Raw genomic sequence first — 24,292 nt, forward strand, 5'->3', positions numbered from 1 at the left:
AAGGTGGATTAAAATTATTCAAACATACGAAGGCCCCATTTTAAATGAACTGTCCTCTTAATTATGACAATTCTCAAATACTATCCATAATTTTATGTTATCAAACATTGATCTAACTTATTTGTCTACACATGATCATGTTTGCACCATGTTTACATTTGCATCTTAACAATCTTGTTAAGATTAAATATAGAAATTAAAATTAAATATTTATCTAACTGATTATGTTAGATATATTTTAGCACACCATATAAAAATCTTCTTATAGTGAATGATTATATAGAGAGTGCTAGAAGGTTGAATCATTTAAAGGTGTCAATAAATATAAAACAACATAGAAATAATTATCCAAAGCATGTATGTAGTATGCATAAATGGTAATAATTATGTAAATAGGACTTCAAAAAAATCAATTTAGAAAAAAAAAAATGTCTAGTTTGTCAACTCCATATAGTGTGGAATCAATTGAAATCTAATAAATTTCAATATTAATGTGAGGAATGCATGTCTAAACTTGAAAGATAAGAAAGTATTTAAATAAATGTTACATACATGAAAACAAGTGAAGATGTGCATAACAAATGATCTAACATACAAAAATAAGTCAAAATAAATGTCAAATGTATAAAAATAGATGTGAATGTAGAATAAAAATATTCAAACAAATGATAGTCTAGATTTGGAAGAAACTTATTGAATGTTAGTTTTATACCAAAATCACATACTTGTCACTATATTTTTTTTTTATGGAGGGTTCAGATCTATGAGGTAACCTAGCCAAGCACGAGGCCTGCGAGTTACCAACAAGTGAAGACCACCATTTGAAGATTTAGGAACTTGATATGAGCCCACACATACCTGAACCAAGTACTGAATTTAATATTTAATATCAATCTATTTCATTAAAATGAATTCAATTTATAAAGCAACATTTTGAATAAATTTACCTTTAAATAGAGAGTGAGACACAAGAAATTCGAACCCATCAATGTCTCCTTAAACTTAACCCAACCGAATAACACTTCAAAGAACTGATACAAAAATAAATAAATAAATCTAAATATAATAATTGGGAATTTCTTTAAAGTCCGAACCATGCGCGTTGACTTTCTGTGCACCCGTCCGTTACAAAATAGTCGACAACTCAAACCAAAATGGAACGAGGTTATCCTAGTTTGCAGTCATGGAGCTTTCGCTGCTTTCATGGTATCATTTTCTCCTTACCGCTGGTTCACTGCTTCTTTCTATGGAGATGGGAGAGGAAATCAAAGCTTCCTCTTCCTCTTCCTCCCGGACCTCCTGCTTGGCTTATTCTGCGAAACCTCTTTCAGCTACTAAAGAGGCCGCACGAATCTCTACACGGCCTCTCTCTGCAATACGGCCCAATCATGACATTCCGTCTTGGCGTGAAAACAACAGTCGTCATCTCCTCTCCTGCCATGGCGAAGGAGGTCCTTAAAATCCACGACCACAACTTCGCCGTGCGGCCATTAATGGAAGCGTTCAAGTCCTTTTCCCATCACAAATTCTCGCTTCTTTGGGGTGAATACGGCCCAAACTGGCGCCATAGTCGAGCTTTTCAGCACCAAAAGTTTGTATGCTCTACAACGCCTCAGAAGAGATCACGTATTTCACATGATTCGACTCATATGGCGTTCTGCACGTCTATGAACGTGTTGGGCATCATGATCTTCAGCACATACGTCTGCGATTCTGTAAAGCTTAAAAATACAATCTGGAGAATAGTGAAGCTCGTCGCAATGCCCAATATGGCGGACTATTTTCCGTTTCTCCGGTTCGTTGACCCGTAGGGCGTGTCGCGGGAGGCAACCGGGTTTTTAAGGTCATTGTATGAGTTTTCTGATTCCTTCATCTAGAAGAGACTTAGCGGCACCAGCCAAAGCAACTCGGAGAAAGATTTTCTGGATGCTCTGCTGGATTTTAGAATAGGTTTATAAATATCTGTCGAGAAATTAAGTCTAGAAAAGTAAGTCAAACTTTGACTATTTAACACTTTTGTACTAGAAATCAAGCTTTAGTATGTGATGTTTAAGCCGTTCGATCTCAGGTTGTCAAGAATTGTTTGCGGCGGGTACTGAAACGAGCATTACAACAGTAGAATGGGGCATGTCTGAATTCATTCGCAATCCAGAGAAATTAAAGCTTCTCCGTCAGGAAATGGATGAAGTGGTCGGTTGCAAGAGAAGAATGGAAGAATCTGACCGTCTACCATATCTCCATGCAGCTGTGAAGGAGACGTTCCGATTGCATCGAGCCGTCTCTGATTCTTCCTCACGAAGCCGTAAGCTCGTGCGAGATAGGAGGATTTGTGATACCCAAACACAGTCAGGTGATAGTGAACATCTGGGCTATTGGGAGGGACCCTTCAATTTGGAACAATCCCTTGGAATTTATGCCCGAGAGGTTTCTGGAGGAAGAGAATAGCAAGATAGAATTTGGAGGACAAAACTTTGACCTAATGCCATTTGGATCTGGAAGAAAAATGTGTCCGGCGATTCCATTGGCAAGCCGGATGATTCAGCTTGTTTTGGCTTCTTTACTTCATTCATTTGAGTGGGGACTTCCGAATGGGATGAAGCGTGAGCAGATGGACATGAGAAAGGTAACCGACGAGTTAGGGATTACCTTCATAGAGATGAAAGCAATCCCCGTACCTCGTCTCCCACATTATAGATGGTTGGTCGGTTGGTTTGTTTTGTTTTTGGTCATATATTTCTTTTATTTTACCATATGTGTTGTTGTTGTGTTGTGATTTCATGTTCAAAATTTAAGTGTTCAACTATTTATTGTAATAATATTATTTGTTACAAATAAAAATGTTACAATTTTACTATGACCTTGTATTACAAGTCATTTTTCTGTATTTTTTTTGACAAAAAGACCATCTACAATATGTTGCAGGAGATATTAAAGATCAAATTTATTCAAATGCATGGTAAAGATGAACAATATTCTAAACAACTATATAAACTCTTTAAAGTTTAATTGTAATTCATAATTAATTAATATGTCTTGTATCTATAATTACTATCTTATTGTTTAGCACTAAAAAGTTGTTTATTCATTCCCTAGAAACTCCTTTTAAGTTGTGTTTTATGTCTATTCTAAATTTGCTTTGTTTAATAAAAAAATGTTCAGAAGAGGGTATATATCTATATATTTATAGACATAAGTTTATGAGACTCGCTATTAGTAGTTGAGAGATATCTAGAATTTAGTCTTTAGATGTAGTTTTTTCAGATATCTCCAAGCTTGCTTTACACACACACACACGTGTGTGTGTGTGTGTGTGTGTGTGTGTGTGTGTAGTAGTAGTATCAACATTTATAAGTTCTCGAAATAAAATTACACTTTGACTTTGTGTTGATGTCCAAATTATAATTAGACTTATATTTTTATAGGATTACATATAGAATCACACTAAGGATTATAGATTAAATTACTACTTTAATATATGGGATAAGGTTCAATATGGTATAGTATTCAATTAGAGTTAGGATTAGTGTTAGATTTGGTTTATAACTCAATTAGTGTTAGGGTTAGAGCTCAATTTAATCTAGTCGATAGTTTATTATTCAGATTATGAGTGGCCAAAAATATAAGGCTAATTTTTTCATTTGTAGATTATTTAGTGGTTTAGAATAAAGAAAGAAATCAATGCTTTCTTATGAGAGGGCATTCTTTCAAGCTATTGACTATGAATCAGGGAAAAGTGCAACAAGATAAGCCCTTTGTCATCAAGTTGTCTAAGAAAGACCTCAAAAATTAGCTGCAAATAACAATAGAATCTTGTGAATAAAATATTAAGTCATTGCCATACAATTTTAATAGTTTTATCTTTAGGCAAAGTTCATACACAATGTTAATGGGCCCTTGGTCTACTGGCGAAGTTGAATGGCACACAAAGAGCCCACTAGGGATCAAGTCTTGCTAAGTGCAAGGCTCCGACACCATAAGGGATGTAGTTAGGATCATTCCCCAGGTGATTTTGATGATGTGGATGTCCCTCAGTCCTTGGCTCTAAGTTGAAGAGGTTTCAAATATGTGTGTGCCCATATCGAATTCCTAAATATTTTAGTGGTGGCCTTCACTAGTTGGTAGCTCGCAGGCATTGTGCCCTGCTAGGTTGCCTTGCAGGTCTAAACCCTCCATTTAAAAAAAAGGAAAGAAATTATATAGTTATGATATCCTCTTAACTTCCATAGTTTGACATACTTGGGAATTGACAAGTTACAAATTTTTTATTGATTTATATGGAAATCAATACATAAAAGAATGCGACATTTAAATTTGAAGAAAAAACCAAGCACTTAATACACCATCCAAAAAATATTTTCTTTAAACCATTTTAATATGATTTGATCAAAAACATGGATTCATGGACTTCGATTCTGAAATTCACAAAGGCAAACTGCACATTCAAAAATCTCATTTTTGTATGACTATTTTGTAAAAATACAATAAAAGCTTTAATCACAAACAATCCAAGGTCATATTTTTACAAAAATAGATCTTAATTTCCTACAAATGCTAGATGACACTAGATCTAAATGATAGGTTTCTTCCCCAATAACAACCTAAATACCACTCTATTGTGATATTGGGTTCTTCAAATTTCTATAGACTTCATCCAAAGGGAGGAAGAAGTGGAGAGAAGTAGGTGTGGAGCCTTTCAAAAGCTTGAGTATAATCACATACCTTTGTATGCACCCTAAAATGGTCACCTTGACTATGTGCCCTAGTTTCATAATTTATCTCAACCTTGAATCAATATTTACGTCACCATTTCCTTTGATCAAATTAAATTATTTGAATTATTCAATTTATTTGAATTATTTAATTAATCATTATTATTTTACATCAATTTCCTTGATTAAATTGGAGTTAATTTATTTAATTAATTTTAAATAAATGGTTAGATCATCTTGATTTTTGTATTATTTAATTAAAGGAATTTGCTCCCTTTTAATTAAATAAAACCCCTCCTCACTTAATTTTATGTGAAACAATTATTTTTTTAAAAGAAATAATTAAATGAATGTCACACACTTTATTTTATAAGAAAAGGGATTATTTTACATTTAAATTAAATAAAAACACCCCTCATTTTATAATTTTTATGGAGTTTTACACTCCACATCTCTTAATTAAATGCTAATTGCACATTCTCTTATGTGGGTCACACATTTTTATTTAATTTTCATTTTCCTCCAATTTGGGAATACCTCTTGGATTTGGTATATAAGGATACCTCCTTGCTTCATTTTGGAAGAGGCAATTTTATTATCACCATTATTTGGAGTTTTCAAGATTTCGTTGAGGACATGGAGCATTCTTATGAGAAGATCATGATTTCTTATGCCACCATTATGATAGACATTTTTTGAAGCTTTCTTGGAGACTTGGAGATATCTTGCATGTTCATGATCATTTGAATATTTCGTTCATTGGATGTACTTGTAAAGACCAAGGTTAATGTTCATATGAGAGCCACCACTACAAATCTTTGAAGTTCTTTACACATTGATTATAGGAAGCTATGAGTCGATTCTTGAGATCTTGCGCTTTCGTGGTGTTATTTTGAAGGATTTCAGGTATAAGAATTCATAGAAGTGTGTTTGCATATTTTTCCACATTTTTCACACACAACCTTGACTATTGAGAACATTTAGCTAAAGAGAGCTCAGAATTGTGATGGAGAAGTTCACCCATGACTAGGTAGCGTTTGGGTTTGTCTTTAGGGAACCCTACCAAACAATATAGTCGTGGTTGTAAGAAAATTAGAGGGTTTTTCACATGGAGAAAAGATATTCCATGTGAAAATAAATATAATTCTGAAAATAAATCATTTAAATCAGGCTATGGGGTCTCTATGTAGGGATTTTAAATAATGCTTGATTTTGAGTATATACAAAATGGGTCTCTCAACTTTCTCTTATCTAGGAAGTTTAGTGCATGATGTTTCCAAATAGGACTTTACTTAATTAATCACTACTATGTTTGAGGTTAATTTTTGATGGAAATGCATCATAATTATGATAGATATCTGCCATAGGATCAACAAATGGAAGTTTCGAATACAGTCTATCACTTGTGCGATAGGAAGTCAGGTTATTGTATTTTCGTTGCAATTACAATGGAAAATTCTATCACATACCACACCTTAGATGGCCATATGGAATGACATACTTGTCATAACAACATTACACTCTACCAATATTGTGACAAACTTGTACAATAGTTGTTTGATGGAATTGTTATACATGGGAGATAGCTATCAAAACCTTGCAATGTGTCATTGTCAAAAATTGAGTTCTTGTATTGTTGTCAGATGTTGATGTGTGATAGTTCCCTGATGGATATGTTGTATTTTTGATAGATGTTACAATGAGTAGGTGTCTAAAAATAAGGTGTTGTATTGTGTTTATGATGTCTTGTCATCACAATTGTGACAACCTATGTATGGTATTTGATAGGGATGTACCCTTCTAAGAGAATGCCTTCAAGATGCCAAACTTTCCTTTGACAAAAATAGCTCTATGTTGTTAGTCTTCAATCCTCCTCAAAATGGATAGAATTCAACAGTCACAAGAGTGCTCATCTGCTCTCTTCTTTAAGTTAATAATTGAAGTAGCAATTATGAAAATGTGTTTATATTTGTTTCTGTACTTTTGAACTTGTAGAAGAAAGTGGATGACTCTCATGACTCAAATTATGGCCATGTGGGAGGATCAAAACTAACAACAAAGACTTATTTGTGTCATAGTCAAGCTTGATGTCTTGAACGTGACCTTCAAGAAGGTGATCGCAATTATCAAAGACCATAATGACCCCTCATTGTTCTCCAACTTTCATTGATGAGCTCTATCATGAGAATATAGAGATAATCATTACAAAGTGCAAAAAAAATCAAAGAATATTGGAATCACAAAAAAATTGCTTTGAATGAATAATACCAACCAAAAGATGTCCTGTGTATTCTTTATGTGCCTACAATAATTATTTGCAAGTGTTTAAGTGCATTTGAGACCCTAGAAAAGGAACAACCTTATTGAACTTCACTTTTTTCAAGAATACCTTAGTATTCTCTACTAAATAGGGCCAACCACATGAATGTGGAAGCTCATTTGGTCCCACCCCCTCCACCCCTTTAAAATCAATCTAAATTCCCCTTTAACATCACATAAGTGTATATTTCTATTAGGAAATCAATATTAAATAGCATAAGCATTGATCACATAACTGTACATTTCATTCATGTCATTAATTTTCTTCATCCATATCATCATCATGATCATCATCTTCAACAATATCATCATCATCATCATCATCATCATCATTGTTGTCATTGTCATCATCATCATCAATAAGTTATTACAATAGATCAATAGTGCTTGACAACAACAAAAATGACTTTCTTCTCATGATTGGACCACCAAATGGTACTTTAATCTAAATGTCTAGATGTTCCAATAAGAGGAATCTCGTTTATTGGGCCATCTCTATATCTTAGTGTCTTACTTTTCATAAGGATTTTTTCATCCTCTATAGAAAAAATGGAAACTACTATGCATGATGAGTTTTCATTGACCTACTTGGGTCTCTCATTTGTTAAAGATCAAGATATCTAAGGTTTCTTTCAAACTTACAATTACACAATCATGATATATTCTTGATTTTTTCTCAATGTTGCACATGGTTGATTGAGGCCCTACTTCAACTATCTTTCTTTCAAGATTCAAGCTTACTCATAATGCTCATCACCAATAATTGACCATACTTTTGAATATATCACTTTTGATGTCCCTATTTAGCTAACTCGTACTAAATAGAGTTCTACTTTTTTATGATTTCACTTAGGCTTCCACTTGAAAACCACCCAATTTTGATTATAATCCATTATGAGGCTTATTGTGTCCTACTTATGTCCCATTATTATTTTCCAACCTTCATTGATGATTCATATCATGTTAATATAGACATAATCATTAGAAAGTGCAAACAAATAAAAAAGACTATTGGAATCACAAAAAAATAAAATTGCTTAGAATGAATAACACCAAACAAAATATAACATTGTAATCTTTGTGTGCCTGCAATAATTAGTGACATGTGTTTAGGTACATTTGAGACCCTATATAAGAAAAATCCTTATTGAGCTTTACTTCATTTCAAAATACATTAGTATTTTCTACTAAATAGGGCCAACCACATGAAGGTGGAAGCTCATTTGGCCCCACCCCTCCTCCCCTAAAATCAATCTAAATTCCCCTTTAACATATAACTATTAGAATGCTTAGAAAAATAGAGAGGTGGGGAGAATCAGTTATCCAAGATCCAGATGTACCAATTGAACAAACAAGCACTTAAACTACTTCAAATCTTCACATTCATTAGCTTAACCTCTATAGTAAACTTCCAGTAACATCAACTAGTAGTCCACTATTCTAAATATAAAAAACTTGTAGAATGTAAACATTAACAATAAATCATCACATATAAAATCCACCCAAGTTTGACACTAGGATGTAATGTGAAAATCCAATTTGGGAAAAACTACCAATAACATATCACCAATCTTTTGAGTATTTTGAAATGAGCTCTATTAGGAGCCAACCCTATTAAAGGTTATGAAATACACTAGTAAATGTGGCCTTGTTAGAGGACATTAGAACATTCCATTAGAATTCCAACTTGATTAAAGGATTTACATAAAAATGTTAGGTTAATCTTGATTAAAGGATTTCAATACTAATACAATGGCTAGAAAGTAACAGAAAGTTTGATCTGGCAAGTACAATTCACTTTGTAAATATAGGTCTTAGTTTGGTTCAAATGTTGATCCACTAAACTACCTTCATCATCATCTTAGTCTCTTATTTAGTTGGCAACCTTTCAAGCAATCACTCTTCACTTCTTCTCAACTCTTCTTAGCCTTCTTCTTTAGTTTTCCAATCAATAGCATCAACAACTACTCGAACCTAATTAGGTTAGCTCTTGTCCCTCATTAAATAGGTAATTCTAATCTTTTATCACTTAAACATCATTGTAGATATTAGGGTTTGATCATATCCATTGAATCCTTCCAACATTTTGTCTCCTTTCTATTCTAGAAACGTCTCCAAACATCTCCTAGAATCCATGCATAGAAACACAAAAACACGATTCCCTTTATTTAAATATTCTAATTCATCCATCCTTATCTTCAACACACTTTACATATCCCAAGAATTGAATTTGTCAATTGGAGATTATGATTTTTCATAAACTGTTAAAATGTTGTTCATCAGCCAACACTGTGTTCTAATGCTTGATCATCACTATATTACTCGGTCACTTCTAATTTTCTTGTTCGATACATATACTATCACTCAGCCAATACTAATGCTCGATCAACAATATTTTTTCTTAGCACATACTATGGCTCGATCAACACTAGCATCACTCAGGATGTATTTTATTTCCTTCATCTTCTTCTATGTTTCTTGGTCAAGCTTGTATGTTTGTTCTATCTTTGATCACTTCTTCAAGAATTCAATACAACTATCTTCTTCTCTTGTATTATAATTGAATAATTACTTTATCTTGTCAAATTCTAACTAATCAAGTGTCCATTTGCAGTTTCTTCTTCATAACTCAACCTTTCTTCTAAGTGCTTTTGTTGTGACCAACTTCTCAAATACTCTTCATTAATTAAATAGATATGACACTCAAATAAGATAGCAAACTATCTCACCAATAAGGTTTGACATTAATGACAATATAACAATTATTTCAATTTTAGTTTCCAACACTAATTTCATTCATTCATTCTTTCATCAATTAATAAAATGTAGCATTCATTAACACATAAGATTCATTAACACACAACAATCATCAACCTTCATTAACACATTATATAATTCATGAATATTCATTAGCACATAATTAAGTCTATTGAGACATAAAATCCAATCATTATCAATTAAGTTGCACATTAAATAAAAATGATTTTTTGTTCTGCTTTGACCCTTTTTAGAATTGTGCTTGTAATCTTGAAGAGGAACATCCATATCATCAAATTCATGTACAAGACAAAGGTATGGATGGATTAATAGATTCTAAGAATTAAATGTAGATATCAATATTGCTAAGGTCATAAGGAGTCATAGATTAACTAAATTGATCTAGTAAAATAAATTGTAAGCCCCTCAAATAATTGCACTCTCAGATGCAACGTATCTATTTCATAGTTTGCAACACCCTTCATGGTGCACTAACATCTTTTATCCCTTTCAAAATTTTTTTTTTTTTGAAGATATGAATAAAAATTGAACTAAATTGAAGTTGTTGGATGCAAGATATGAGTTTATTGATGGTGATTTATTTTATAAGAGTGCAGATTGTGTCCTTTTTTTATAATTTTGAGTGTCTCTACTGAGTACTCCAAAATAATCCATTTCATACCTTCATATGTGCACAATGTCTTTCTAGTTTCTATCAACTCAAATGCCCATTTCATTTCATACGATCATCTATACACAATGTCTTTCTAGTTTCTTTCTACTGAGAAATATCTAGTTTTGATGACTATGAAAATGTAGATCAAAAGGGCACAAGAATAGAAACCACAATAAAAAATCCACACTTCAAAATCAATGTAAAAACCACCAAATCATAAGGGCACAGAAACAGATCCAATGAAAAATAATAATAAAACCCTACATTACCTTGTTGATTTATTTCCTTGTCACATTGGTTTGTTTTCCTACAATCGCTCCTCTAAAATGTGAATGAAATTGTTTCATGGGATAACAAAATTTTCCATTTTTTCTTTAAACGTATGAACTTGATGTCATCGTGGTATCAACAACCTAGTTGCAATATCGACAGCATTGGGGATCATTCAAAAAAAATTGCAAAATTTACAATGAAATGTCATTGCCATCATGAATTGGTCTCTAATGTTGTAGTGCTTGTTTTTAGTGTGAGGTAATCAACTAATTGTTTCTAGCTAAAAAACTGAAAAATTACACCTCTTTGTCTTCTTCCTAATTTATTTCATTTGTAATATCTATGTTTAGACTTAAGGTTCCATCTTCTTTTAATATATTGGCTAATCCTAATTATCATACTTTAATAACTATTAATAATGTAATAGGACATAACATATTATATTATTATTATTTTACGTGTATAATATAATTAATATTCTATTATATTCTATCAAATAATTATTTATAATATTGCTTGATTATATTCTTATTAATGTATTATTTTACTATTATTATTATTTATTTAGATGATTTAATAATATTGATTTAGTTTCATAATTATTATTTATTATTTATTAAATTAGTATAATATTATTGTAATAAGGTATTTAAATAGAATATATAGATTAAATTATATTTCTATTATACACACTAATTAGGGCTCATGACAAGTCCACCCCTCTCAACTTTGCTTGTCCTCAAGAAATTGATGTGAGAGGCTTGAGTTGCGATCTTGTTCATTATCTTACCTTGTTGTGTTAAATACTTGTAAAAGTACACATGTTAGTATATGCTGGCCTATACAAGAATATGTGAATAAATACACAAATAAAACACATTAATGCATGAAGACAAGATGTAGACACAAAGTATACATGTTAAAACATTGTTAGATTTTTTAAAAAATTTTGAAATAAGAAAGGGTTAAGGAAATTTTGTACTGACTTCAACCATAAGTGTCACACTACATTTCCCTATCTAAAAATAAAAAGTTCTTGAAGACATGTATTTTAGAAGCTCTAATTTAGCTAGTACTACAATAGGGTGCCCTAGTAGTTCCCCCTTCATTGAAAACTTTCTCTCACATGTCTAATTCTATAGTGGATAGTAGAATTACTATTGCTCAAGTTTAGCAACAAACAACTTGGGGATCCCTTAGATTTTTATCCATATTGGAACTGTCTTGCCTCAATGTGATTGAATTACTCCACCCCTACACACACTCCCTACCCAATTGGTATGTGCTTAATTCTATAGTGGATGGTAGATTTAGTGCTACTTGATTTTGGACACGCTCAACTTGCAGCTCCTTGAAGTCTTTATCTATATTGAGATTATTTTGTCCCAATATGATGATTTACTCCTCCTCTTGTGCACACTCCATACCCACTAGGTACATGCTCAATTTTCTAGTGGATGGTAGATTTACTATTGCTTGAGTTTGGACATGCTCATTTGGGGGCTCACTCAAATCTTTATCCATATTGGAATTTTCTTGCCTGATTTATTCCTCCCCATGTGCACGCTCCCTATCCATCATGAATTTAATTACAATAGATTATGATTAATGTCTCACTCTAAGGCTTCAATTAACTTTCTTTATAATTCCAAATTTGAATTTGAGTTTATTCCTCAAGGTAATAACTTATAACCTTCATTTCCATTTTTTCTCTATTCAAAATTACAAGAACATCAAGTATTAATATGTTTTAATATTACTAGAACTTGTTGTAGATATTTAATTTAATATATAAATGTAATAGAATTAGTCCTAATGACAAAATTATTACTGTATTTTCATTTTTCCCAAAAATATTTGGCCTTATTTAAATCTCTTCTGTATTTCCTAAAATCTTTTGTATATCCCTCTTAATGGTCAAATTTAGACTTCCAAACTCCTTCTATTATTAAGTTTTTCTTAAACCTCACCAAATGTCAATATGGTTGGCAATTTACATGTTTATGTTCTTATATTTTTATTTATTTTGTTAAAATAAATAAATAAATTCTCACCTTATGATTTTATCCTTTGGTAATGTGGTTTGACCTATAAATGATATGAAACTCACTTACTACTTTTTACTCAATATATAAATAACTTGCATTATTTTTCCACATTGTGTAATATTATTTTCACATGGTTTACTATATGCACATAGCAACTTTAATAATGGAAAGGGCATTGTTTTGTTCCTTGGTAATTATTTGATTGTTCAAAACCATCATCAAACAATCCAATTCTAGGTTTTGTTTTAGATTATTAATCCAATGTCTTTTACCATTACCTTTCTACATACATTTCAACATACCTCTGATTATTATGTTTTGTTTTTTTTCTCATCATAGTATTCATTGTTTATTATTTATTATATGTGTCTCGATCATAATCTTACAAGGATGTGGTCTTTGTATTTATTTTGTCACAATACCATTTTTGTTGTTTAGTGGGTATGTTTATCCTACATGTTATTTTAGTGTTTTAATTAATTAAAGTAGGAAGCACCCAAATCCATAACAAAAAAAATCATTAATTCTATAGTAAATGGACCATAAAGATCACAATAAGTCACCCCACCAAAACCAGTAGGTAGCTAAAATAAGGGAAATTAAAACACATAATCCCAGCTAGAACAAAATAAAACCTAAGCCAACTAAAAATGTTTTGAGATGAGTTAAGCCGCCTCTAGCATAAGGCATGAAAAAATAACTTAATAACATGAAAGACAATGCTTAACTTAACCAAAAACAAAAATCAAGAACTACACTTGACCAACTAGCAACCACTCAACAATTAAACTAACATCAAAAACTAGCACCAAAACATGAACCAACTGCCTACTTTTGCAGCTACTTGAGTTGGTCCAACAAGGAGAATTTAGGGTGACAAATCTTGAACTCACTAAATGTTAGAGAAGTCTCTTATAGACCTTTATATTTACTTTCCATTTCCTATTTCTTTCCTCTCTTCTAGGTGAGCCTAAATCCCAATCTCCACTTCCATCATGGTTTGGGCATGGATGGTTTGAGTGCCCAGATTGTTAATTTTCTCACCCAGCTAGACTTGCTCCTTCTTGATAGACACTAAGTATTTTAGCACCTTGTTATGCTCTTCCTCAAAGGGTACTTTCTTTTTATGTCCTCCACTTGTTCCTCCATATTTTCCCTATTATTAATCTTGTCTCCCAGCTCCCTTCCCTCTTCCCATCACACCTCATCCCTGTGGTGAGTCGTCCAATCCACATATTTTCTCTCTACTTGTATAATATCCTCCAATTTGTTATTTTTTCTTCAAGAAATGTGCATTTGAAATAGGAGCCATCTAGCCACCACTTTCAACCTTTTATAACATAAATCAATAGTAGATTTGCACTTAAATTTCAACCAAGATTTTCAACCAAGCCCTAAATGGGCTTCTTTAATACCTTTTTTTTCTTTTTGCCTAAGTTGGTCAAAATTTTGACCAACTTAGGGCTTCCCAATTTGATCAAAATTTTGACCAAATTAGGCCCATAGTAAAAAAAGGATATGATTTGGGTGCATTGTGTGTTTTGGTTATTTTTTTATTTGGGCGTTGTGTGTTTTTGGCATCGGTTTGTAGCAATGCGGGAGAAGTTGAAAGGTTAGTGCAAGATAATCCATCCAAGTTTGTATGCAATTCTTCTTCTTTTCCCAATTGAATAGATTGATTCTATTACTTCTTCTGAATTGACTTATATTTATAGAGCTCAACACACATGACACAATACCTAGAATCTAGCCACCTCTCTCAAGTCTATATCGAATGTTACTTTGATAATTAGATCCCCCTTTACATTTTCCTTCCAAACAAGAAATTACTAAAGATACTTGACTGTATGAGTTTTTGGCCAAGTGCATTCAATAACAGCTAGCAAATTTTGATGGCATAAAGCAACTTTATAAGCCTATGTCTGTGTACCAACAAATATGAGATGAAATTGTAACTTGAATAAAGTTTAAAGAAAAAAGTGAAGTGATAATTCAGTCAAGAAAATCACTCCACCAAGTAGATTGTAATGAACTATGATGTTTCTATCTCTTGAAAGTTGTACTTTTAGATTGTTTATCTATTTATATGAGGGTGTATCATTAACTGTTAAAGAGTAGATCAATTGGTTAGTTTAAGGAACTTAGAGATTGTCATCATGAAAAAGGTAAACTAATGATGATTATGACAAGTAGGGCCCTCATCTATATTTGTCCTCTCAATAAGAATTTAGAAATAAGGAACATTACATAGGAACACTGAGATTCCAATGTCCATGAAATCAAATAACATTAGGATCCCATAGTTCACTAGATGGTCTTATAGTTTGACTAAACATAACCTAATACAATTAGCCCGTTAAACAACTATTAATTCTAGGCAAACATTATTACCAAAAGCTATACAAGCTGTACTTTCAATTTTTCAATTCATTCAAGACATAATATAAGAGAAACAATTGATCAATGTAAGGACATTGTATAAAATAAAGATAAGCTATGTTTGATTTGTATTCCTTATGTTACCATATAGGAATATCATAGCTTCAAATAAATTTTAAAGCTCTAGATGCCATGCTTCAAAACAAAAAAATATGTTCACTTGTTGTAACCAGTTGAATAAGCCTTAGTCCAGCTACCATCCATGTTGCTTCCGAATAGAGGATTGGCTTTTCATTGTATGCATCTTTATTTTATCACTTCTCCTTGTCCACAAAGTCATCTAGATCATATTCAATACTTAAAAAAATAACATTGGAACTCAACACACATCACATTTGCATGAGATGGGTAAATAATAAATATAAATTTGTGATTTTAAATGTCTAATGCTTCTAATTACAATTAGTAGTGTTATTTTGCATTGCAAGGATAGAGTTCACCATATAATATTGGAGATAATATATAGCCTCCTTTGTAATAGCTAGAAATGCCTCTAGAATTGAGCAACATGCAGGTTATGCCTTGTGATTCTTTCAATCTCTCACTCACTTTTCCTGGTAATTATTGCTAACAACGCCATTAGAGTTCAAGGCATATTATAGTGTGTTGGATATGTATTTTGATTGCTTCAAAACTAAACTACATGTGCATCTTATAAGCATTTGAAGAATCCTTAGCTTGTTGTATCCTTCTTTATTTTATCAATTGTAATAGAAGTGAGGATTAAAATTCAACGTATACTATATTGTTGCAGGACAATCTAGAGAAGTTGTTTCGGCCACAACTTATGCAAATTTGAAACATGTTTTTTGGTGTTATAAAATAAAAACACCACCAACCTTTCTACAATCTAGTCAACTTTGATAATTGTTGATAGTTATTCTGATTTGCATTCCCTGGTTAGAGCTATTACAAGATTCAAGAATTGTTAGATTAATAGATTTCCAGATGATTGATTAATAGAGGAACAATTGTCTTCCTTATAAAGAATTACAAGGACATTGTTTCTAAAAGAAATAACATAGATTGAAGATGAAAATAGAAACAAAACTAAAGACAACATAGGAAATATTCCTATCTGAACTAAGGACAAAAGAGATAGGATAGGAAACATTCCTATCTAGACTGAAAGATGGACTACAGACAAGTGGTTGACCATTATAGAAAGTATAAGATATTATCTTAATACCCTCCCTTAATGGTTAATGTACATATGCTGGAACATTCTAGGACAACTGAGACCCTCCTTGGATCTACAGAATGCTGAAACCAAGAAGCTTTGCTAGAAGAGTGCCATGACTCAAAACAAATTGAAATTACAAAACTTTAGTTTTGTCCAAAAAAAGGTAAAACCTAGAATCTCATGCAACCTTGCATATTACAGACAACATGAAATGATTTTTGAGGAGAAAATCAACAAACCCAAAAAAAATAGAAATAGATTTAGAAGGCAAAAAATGCAGCTTCGCCTTGATCAAGAAGCTCGACAACTTGTGTTGTTGGCTGGGAAGCATTTTTCCTTGCTTGAGCAGACAAACATTTTCGGCACTCGAACTTCATATGGCTGAACTTGTGACAGTAATTACACTATACATTTTTCTTTGTAGAGCCATCCAAGGATTGAGTAGAAGGTTGATGCTAAGAAGGCTGAGAAGATTGATGGTTGCCAATGTTTTATTGAAAAGATTTTACAACAAATGCCTGCTCTAAGGAGGTTGTAGAAAAGCACTGCTACCAAACTACTATTTCTAACGATCTTGTTGCAAAAGTTTGGTGCATAATTCTAGAAACTTTAGATCAACATTAGTTGACATAATGTTGAGTGTTTCCACGAGGTGCTCATAGTACGATGGTAGACTTTTTAGAGTGATGACTACCATATCCTCTTCCTCCATTTTTTGACCAATAGCTTTGAGTTGATCACGAATGTCCTTAATCTTTGTCAGATGCTCTTGCAAGGACATACATTCATCCATAATAATGGAGAATAGTTGATTCTTCAAAAAGAATGCTTGACTTTTGTCAGATGTTTCAGGCAGCTCCTTCAGATATTTCTAGATTTCTATAGCTGACTTTCTAGAAGGAATCTATGGTAGTTGATCATCAATAAGAGACAGCTTAAGAAGCATAATGGCCTCTCAATTGTGATCATCAAACTTGTCCTATTATGCTTGGTTGGAGATCAGACGAGTCCTTGTGCCTAGAACAAGCTCATCCAAATGTCGATACTCAAAGATGGTTAATATGTGTTGCTTCTAGTGGTTATAATTGTAGCCATTGAATTGTAGACTGCCCTCCAACATTAAATTAGTCAAAAATGCCATTTGAACAAATTTTGAGGCAACATTGAGGCTAACCCAAGAAAAAATGACAAGTTCCCAGAAGAGTAGATGAAAAACCTAGAAGGAATCTATAGTCAATGTAAATCTACTAGCCTAAAAATTGAGGCACAAAAAATGAGGTACCTAGAAATTTTTTACAAAGACCTAGAAGAGGTCTCAAAAAACCCACAAAGAATCTTAAAACAAAAAGAAAAATTCGGACCCAAAAATTAGGGTTTTGAGCATAAAAAATAGTCGCAGACATGGAGGTTAAAAAATGCAAAAAAATGGCAGATTTTGGATAAAAGAACACCTAAAAATGAAAGATATTGCTGGCAAAGAGAGTCAAGAGGGCTGGTTAGAAAAAACAACCTTGTAGCAATGATCATGGCAAAAAGAAAAGGTTTTTCTTTAAGCGTTTTGTAGCATAAAAAAAAAAAAGCCGATTTGGTTGCAAACGTTGTTTGTAAACTGTTGATTACAAATCCAACCATGAAACAAGGCATCAACAGTCACAAATCTGGCAAGGCAAGGAGAAATCGCAAGTTTAAGTGAAATCATCCATGATTTCTACGCATTTTGCGAATGATGGGAGTTTCAAAAAAATTTGTTTTCTAGGCATGAAAAGATCAAATTAAAAAATGTGTGCTGCTAGAAATTAAGTCTCAGAAAGCCTAGCCGAATCTAGGTATTACGAAGTACGTAATAAACCAAGAAAGGCTTCAAAAAGAATTTCAAATTTTTTGGAGTAGATAATTTCAAAAGAAATTATAAAATATTCAAAAAAAATTGAAACCTATGCTCTGATACCATGTTACAAGATTCAAGAATTGGCAGATTAACAGATTTTTGAATGATTGATTAATAGAGGAAAAAATGTGTTCCTTATAAAGAATTACAAGTATGTTATTTCTAAAAGAAACAATGTAGACTGAAGATGAAGATAGAAACAAGACTGAAGATAGGATAGGAAACATTCCTATTTGAACTGAAGACAAAAGAGACAGGATAGGAAACATTCCTATCTAGACTAAAAGATGACACTAGTACATTTGACCTCATTTTTCTACCAAAATTTTTGACCATCAACTAAAAAAGTTTAAGTTGGTTGGAATGTAGAAGACAAAAATTTCTTTTTTTTACATTTAATCCCCGTGTTGGTCAAAATTTTGACCAACACATATAGGGAAAAATGTGTTGGTTGAAACTTTGACCAACATGAGGCTTAGATGTAAAAACCAAAAACATTTCTTATTTGTTATTTGTTCGCGCGCACAGGATCATTCATATTTTGTTGGAGTTCGGCGCCATCACTAGACAAAAAACCAATGCTTTTCCCTTGCTTGCTCATGGCTTGACAGGGATAGTAGCAATTTCTTAGATATACCAAGGGTGAAATATTACTCTTGTCACTAGATATCTATACATTAAAAGAGGTTTATATTAGCGCAAATTTCCAGTTATCATGCAAATGCAAGGAGGTTTAAGCAACTAAAAACTATCGTACAGTTGAATCAATACTAAATCATCCAATAAGGTAAAGATGTTTGGAGTACACTAACGTAGAGAACTTGGTTTGAAGCTAAATCTCTCACAAGTAGTTGGTATCGATGCCAATGTAGTTTCTTAGTTTTGTTGAGATTGATATAATTTTAATCTATGATCCTTTGTTTTCTTTGTATTCATAGCAAAAAAAAGAAAGGCTTCACAAGATAGAGGAGAAAAGAATATATTTACAATTATATGATGCCATGGAAGCACTTGTTCACATCTGTAGAGATGGTTGTCGCATAATAGGACCCCACAACAAAGACCTAGATGATACTATGGGACCCTGCAATTTCCCAGCATGCAAAGGCCTTGAATCTTTCATTAGAAATTTTGTTGGGTGCAAGACATGAGTCCTTGGTGGATGTTTTCACTGTAAAATAATGTGGTAGCTTCTTGAACTTCATTCAAGAATGTGTTATGAGCCAAATGTCTGCAAGGTTCCTCTGTGCAGGTACATATGGGGCTTTTGTTATTAAATGTACAATTGGTATTATTACATTTTCTAGAAGCATACTTCTTTTTGTTAAAGATGATCAGAGTATATCTTCATGCAGACATTTTAAAGAAAAAGTGAAATAGCAAAGCAAGAAGGATGAAGTGAAATGGAAGGTACTAGTGAGCAAAGTACAGGCAGCTAAAAGAGCCATCAATGTTTTTTCATTAGTTGCCACTGTATAAAGATCAGCTTTCTTACAATGCTGTACTAGTTTCTTGTATTATAATTTTTTTACCAATTTAGGGTTTGGCTTCATATGAGTCTTTTCTGATTTTACAATGTGCCAAATTGAGTTCAATATTGCCTACTGACTCAAAAGATGTAGAGATAGTATCTTGGATATCTTGGAGTGTCTTGTGTTAATAAAAGTTGGATGGCATTATGAGAGGCTATTTTTATCAGAAGAAACCAATCTTCAGAGAACTGTACAATTTTATTTCGGATGTTCATGTTTGAATGTCAAGCTCTAAAAGTTTTTGCACTTAACAGGGGGTACTAAAAAAAAACCCTGAATGTCCATGGGCATTGTGGATGACAATGGCTTACATTGTTTGTTATGTATTGTAAGAGTCAATGATGATAATATCAGTCCTATAAGTAGTCCTATAAATAAAATACTAACACGGTTGATCCTTATACATTGCACCTAAGCTAAGAATAGGTGGCCAACATATTTGCATTAATTTTTAGCTGATTATAGCATGGTGCTTAAACCATCGTGCTCCAGATCCAAGAGCATTTTGATTGAGCCTTCCTTTTTCTTGGTTCAAACCCACCTTAAGGTCTAAAATTTTATTCTAGCTTATAGAAAGAAATCATTTAGCCCATTTGGCTCTCACTTATGATTGACAGGTACATGGGTTCTACATCTTGGACTTGGATTGCAGCTTATACTTTAGTGGTCAATTGGACTCTTTGTAATAGTGTGATGTTTCCTTAATCAGAGTCACTTTGATGTGGAGATTGTATCTAAGCTGGGTAGTAGTTTCTCATTGGGACCATTTGTTGTTGTCTTGGTGAGTTGTGCAACAATCTTTGCATATTTTTCCTCTCATTTTCAAATTTATGCTCAAATAAGAATTATAATATTTCCCATTGAAGTGATAATGAGTTATGTAAAACATTCCTTTTATCATGTAGTGTTCAACTTTTCAATTGGGTCATTTTACAGGGTTCATGCACTATTTTGTCTATGATTGCAATGCTTCCTCTTGGAAAATTTTTCTTCTTCCATGTTTTACTCATAAGAAAGGTTGATAATCTTGTCAAAAGTTTGATTTGAAATATTGATATTTTCTATATTCAACTTTTTGCTATTCCTTTTGTTATATGATGAATTTATTTTATGCTTATTTCCTTTGGTTGAAATGCCAATAATAGGGTGTTAGCACATATGATTATATTGTTGCAATGAGGGAGCAAGAGTAGCAAAATATGGGAGGAGCACAAAGCCCACAAATGTTAATGACCAGTTTAGTGTCAGGATTGAGTCATTGAAGTTCTATGAGTGCATTACACCATGAGTCTTGGTGCACTCCACCATGCTTTTTTGTAGAGGACCAGGTTTGAATCTACAATCTTTGAGAAAAATGTAATGTGCACATGTTATTCATATTTTATGTTAACAGATCTATATAACTTACTACACTAGTTTGGTGATTTGCAGTTCTCTGTGTTGCCAAGAGATAGTGTGATGTCATCTATCAAGGTAGATAATCAAAATATAAAGAGGACACCCAATGAATAGATAGTGCAAAAGAATAAAGGATCTATAAAGATTAGACCTTGGGCACTGGCTCGAATGAATGCAGAAGAGGTTTCAAGGATTGCTACACAAGTTAGGAAAAACTCAAAAGTTCTACGTCCTATATCCAAGCAAAAAGGCATGCTAGTGATAGAGACAAACAATAGTTTGGAAAGCAGCAGAAGAGATCTAAGCACAAAGAGCTATTCTAATTCTAAAAATCATAGAGAAATGAATAAATGTAGCAGATCACAATTAGCTCTCCAAGCGGTAGGTAGCAAGCCTCTATTTCCCATTGTGACTAGTAATTCAACTATGCTTTTCAAACCTCTAATTTTGTCATCTAGCACCAACCTTAAGAGCCTTCCAAGTGATCTATGTTATTTAAATCTCTCTCAAAAATTTCTTATTTATTTGTTGCTATTGTCAGTCCCAATTGTAGGGACAGATTTATCAATTCACCCCTTGTACCACAGTTATCCTAGTATAGCCATGACAATCAAACAGTGAAGGCTGAACTTCTTTTGAGATTCTCATGCATGGCTTTGAATACATTCTTGTCACATTAAATGAATAGACAACTATTGTTGCTAAGAACACATTTTTAGTCTACTAGTCTTTTGTTTGTTTATGATCCATAGTGTTAATTTATAGTTAATAAATTATAATATTAGCTTAAACCTTATTGTGAGTTGTTGGACAACTCACAACCTCCTGCTTGTCTAACCTTGAATCAAGAAGCCATGAGAACAATTGTCCCTGGATTGTGAAAATTGTTGGTCCTAATAGCATTTCTAAAATAAATATCAAGTTAGCCACTTTCTATTTCAAGGACGGCCCTAGTAGCTTGTGTTTTGCATTCAACAAAAAATTAGGCTTTAATAATCTTCACATAGCATTTATTCCTTCTGTATTGACAATTGATTTAGCATTGTGTAGGGCTTACTCAATCTCATTTAGCATACTTATTCATGTCTATTTAGTTCTGTTAATTTTATCCATTTTATCAAGGCACTGATCTATATATGCTCTTATGGAAGCTGCCTGGTAACCCCAGATTTAATTATATTTTGTAAAAAATTAAGAACAAACCTTGTTGGTTGATTATATTTATTTTTTGAACCTAAGAAAGTATGCTTGCTTGTGAATTCCAATGCCTAAAAAAAAGCACAAATGAAATGAAGTTTGTTTCACCAAAGGTAAATATCTCTCTAACTTGATATTTATTTTTTTTCAATTTAAATCTCTCTAGAAAGGTTAGAGCTTCCTCCTTTGGCTTTTGAACTTTTCATGATAAAGTTTAGTTCAGTGGTAAAATAAAATAGTTGGGCATATTTTTGTGGAAGACAAGCTCATAACATCTAAGTCTATGGAATTTTATTAGGCTATTTCAATTGATTTCTATTGGTAATTAAAAAATTCATAGTTGTAGCTTCAATAAGGATCCTTATTTTAAGGTTCAGATTAGAAAGCAACACACTAAGGTGAATGCATGATGGTTTAAAAAGATTATGAATTGACCTATAAGGAAAATACATTATTATCTATAATACAATTTTCTGTCATCTTTTATGTTGCAGCTGAAGCAACCTTGATTTTGATCCATCACAAGGAGTCATTATGGAATGAGAAAAATTTATTCACTAGGTGTGTGGATGTACCCCTAACTCAAAAAGGAGTAGAAGAGGTTGTTGATGCAAGAAAAAGAATTAGCAACATTCTAGTTGATCTAATATTTACTTCTGCATTGGTTCGAGCTCAGATGACTGCTATGCTTGCGATGAATCAGCACCATAGGAAAAAGGTTTTTTAGTCAAATCTTTACTTTATGTTTATGCCAACATTAACTACTTTGCTTCTCTATATATGCAAGGGAAGGTGTTTAAATGGTTATTACTTGAGTTTAGTATCAATTCTCAGGAAATTTAAATTATGTATCCAACAAGAGTTGACAAATGCATAGATGGAGTTTTATTCATTGAGAAAAATGAGGGGGTGATTTTATTAGATAAATTTCATTTGGTAGGAGCCTTATGAATTTCCAATTATCCTTTTTTCTAAGGCCTTCATATTCCTAAAAGGTTATTGTGTCCATTGCTACTCAACCAATTTCTAAGCCACTACTCAATAGTTGACTTCTAAGTTTCTAACATTTTGAGCAGTTTTTTGAATGTTTAGAGCTATAGAGGTTGGTATCAAACCTCTTACCTTTGGTTAAAGCTAGAAAACTGTGTGCTTACATGGGATTCACCAAACATTTGCTTCAATGTGATTTGTGCATCTTAAGATTTCTTAAATAATGTCAAGATTTTCTTGTTTTATTTGGAATATGCATTGGGTTAATATAATTAAATCCTTCTATAATCACCCTGTGTTCACAATTTGTTGGTCAATTGTCATGATAGACTTGAACTTGAGTATCATCTCAAATCCATGTGTTTATTGTTTCAAAAAATGATGATTATACAATTTGTATAAATTTAAAGGTCCTTTTAATGAAAACAAGAATAAAATATTAGATTCATTTCTTTGGAGGAAGTTGTGAGATGACTATCCGAGGTAGGCTGAGGTGTTTAGGATGTCATTCTACTTCTCAAATTCAAATTTATTGTTGTGGTTTCAGTAGCACATCTATAATATGAGTGATTAGGTTTGGATGTCAACATTTATATAATGACTTGTTAAACAGGACTAAAGCTTGAAGTTGAATTCCGTGTGATGCAGGTACCAATAATAATACATAATGAGAGTGAGTAGGCCAAGGCATGGAGAAGGATATTCAGTGAAGATACTCAAAAATACTCTATTCCAATCATAACAACTTGGCAACTCAATGAGCGCATGTAAAAGCTTAATGCTAACAATTCTTGGATATTAATAGTTTCAAACTATGTATAATATAAGTTTATAATGATTACTCCATAAATTTTTACTGCAATGCAGGTATGGAGAATTGTAA

At 32.5% G+C, this 24,292-nt stretch overlaps 1 pseudogene; it reads left to right on the top strand.

Annotated features, from left to right (window-relative positions):
* Positions 1–1,183: 1,183 nt before the first annotated feature.
* Positions 1,184–24,292, top strand: LOC149553627 (cytochrome P450 76T24-like; annotated as a pseudogene).

This window comes from Cupressus sempervirens, chromosome 6, assembly GCF_028749045.1.
Source record: "Cupressus sempervirens isolate cs-2001-9-10 chromosome 6, ASM2874904v1, whole genome shotgun sequence".
Lineage (NCBI taxonomy): Eukaryota > Viridiplantae > Streptophyta > Pinopsida > Cupressales > Cupressaceae > Cupressus > Cupressus sempervirens.